Below are 2,731 nucleotides of genomic sequence, written 5' to 3' on the forward strand. Positions count from 1 at the left end.
AATTGATAAGTCTCCATGTCCAAAGAAAGACTGACAAGAAAGACCTGCTGCTATATGCAGAAAAATACTCAGTGGTAAGTGCTTGCCCAATATACATGAGACCCTGGTACAATTCTCAGCTTCACAAAAAAATAAAAATTAATCCTCTTTCCAAAAAAGCTAACTGGGAAAGAAGCCTGTCAACATCTGACCTCTCCTTGTTCCAGCTCAGCTGCTGAGTCAACCTGTACCGCTACACTCTGAGAGTCCAGGGCTTCTGGGGACTATAGCAGCACAGTCTCTGGTTCTCAAGGGAAAGGCATAGGGATCATCTACATCCTTGCTGAAAATGAAAAGTATTAGGTCCCACCTAAAATACACTGAATCAGAAACTCTAGGGTAAGCCCTGACCATCCCGAGCCTTAGAAAAACGAGGCAAACAACAAGAACAAAGCAGAGGGCAACTCTGTAGAACATGGAACAGCAGAGCAGGGAACTCTAGTCTTTACTTAGAAAATTCTCACATTAATTAATGACCTATGGGTGTGCTTGCTTGCTTACTTAGGTAAAGTGAATATGAATTTATTAAGTCAGAAAGAATTGCAGAAAGGGAGGGGCCAGGGAGGACTACCCTAACTACTCTAATACTGACTTTTACTTTGGGACTGCTGCTTTCTGCTGACACATCCATAAGGCTTACTATGTTCTAACTGCTTACATTCAGCATTAACTCACTTAAAATATGAGATAGACTGATATTAGTCTCATTTTATACACATAAAAACTTGAGTCCAAGAAGTAAATTGTCCCAAGTCCCACTAGCCATATTTCTCTTCAAAAATTCAATTTGTATGCAAAGCAAAGGATTTATCAGGCAAAGGTACAAAGGACTTAAACTGTTTCTGCTCTTCTGAGCAGTGGAGAGGTAAGACAGAGTGCCTGTACACTGCCCCTGAACTGTTGGAAACATTCAGAAAGATGCCTTTTCCCCAGTGTCCCAAGAGTGCTACCAGGGAAAAGCCCATATCCTCTGTTAAAGAGAGGACATCTGGGCATCAGTAAGTCCACCACAGCTTTCATAATCCTGCAACCTCTGCACTTTAAAAGAGTTAACATCAAGCCGGGCGGTGGTGGAGCATGTCTTTTATCCCAGCACTCGGGAGGCAGAGATAGGTGGATCTCTGTAAGTTCGAGGCCAGCCTGGTCTACAAGAGCTAGTTCCAGGACAGGCACCAAAGCTACAGAGAAACGATGTCTCAAAAAGACAAAAAGAGTTAACATCACATTCAATGGCTCACTAATAAGTAAAAATGAGAAAATTTTCTTTTCAGAATCATTCCCAAGCCAGCAACTTGAACAGCTCCCTTCTGAAAAGCTGCTGATTCCAACTGCTCACCACCTGACCTGAGTTGATTATGTCACTATGTCACAACTGCTTATGTAAAGATGGGAGTGGGGACAGCTAATATACACTGCCAGAAATCAGAAAAGAGAATACAGGAGAGGAGGGGTGATTGAAGAAGGGTATGAGGGAGATTCTGTTGTTTACAACCTGGAAGTAGCTTGGTTATACTTTTGAACATGCTAGGCAACCTCATATATATATGGAATACATCAAAGCTTGTTGATGCTAAAGTCTATAATGAATACTACCAACTTGATTATAACAACAACAAAAAAAAAAAAAACCCACTATTTTAACCTCTCCCAGAGAAAACGGGCTACATCTATCAAGAACTACCGTACCTACTATTAACGCAGAATGGCAGTGAGGTCTCCAGCTCAGAGACACTGGCTCCCTTTCATGCCACTTCCTTTCCTATTTTGTCTTCATCTTCACATACATCATCTGTTATCAGCTCTTGAAACCAAGGGAAAAGAACTTACAAAAAGGGTTTGTTTGCTTTTCTCCTAATAGATGCACCGAGCACTGCACCTACCTAGGCTCATCCTCAAAATAAAGAAATTGTATCACAGCAGTCATAACTTTGGCACAATTTAATTCTTCCAACAACTGACTATGCTGGTCACTTTTTCAGTTCTTATTAATGTACAAGTGTGGAACATAAGGGGATTTAACAAAAACAAATTTCCCATGGCAGCCATATATTCAGAGAGGAAAATGGGTAGGTTGCTTTGCTCAAGAGGCCAGTCCTCAGTCCCTGGCAAGGAAACAGACACAAACTGTGTTCGAAGACTCAAGTCTAAACACTAATCAAGCATATGCTATGGGCTTACCCTCCTCACACAACTTGGTAGGATCCCTGAAAAGGCAGTGAAGTTTCCAGAGGTAAGACACATAACCTCAACAGAACAGAAGACGAAGGCATGATGGTGAGCAGAGCCTGCCAAAGTGTTCAGCTAGTTTACAGAAACCTCTCCCTCTGGACAAGGTGCTATTCAGTGTTTGCCCCCTGAAACCTGGATATATATTTTGTGGAAGAAGGTGTGTACATTAAAGACATTTCTTTCCGTCTGATCTTTATGTAAATATTCAAGACAGTGTCCCCAAATACACACACAGTAAACTCCCTTCTCACTTCCATGTTCCCAGCCCCTGCACTATTCAGCTATATTTGGAAGAAGCAATACAATTTTAAGGCAAAACTATTTACCCACCAAGTTTTTTATTTTTGTTTTGTTTTTGTTTTTTGGTGTGGGGAGCTGAGATTCACAACGCATAGAAAAGGAAGTCCGCCGGGTGGTGGTGGCGCATGCCTTTAATCCCAGCACTTGGGAGGCAGAGGCAGGC

The 2,731-nt window shown here is 41.9% G+C and overlaps 1 protein-coding gene across 1 annotated transcript in view; it reads right to left on the reverse strand.

Annotated features, from left to right (window-relative positions):
• Srbd1 (S1 RNA binding domain 1) overlaps positions 1 to 2,731 on the reverse strand; it is a 184,343-nt gene that overhangs the window by 163,828 nt on the left and 17,784 nt on the right. The window lies entirely within an intron of this gene.

This window comes from Microtus ochrogaster, chromosome 16 (assembly GCF_000317375.1).
Source record: "Microtus ochrogaster isolate Prairie Vole_2 chromosome 16, MicOch1.0, whole genome shotgun sequence".
Classification (NCBI taxonomy): domain Eukaryota; kingdom Metazoa; phylum Chordata; class Mammalia; order Rodentia; family Cricetidae; genus Microtus; species Microtus ochrogaster.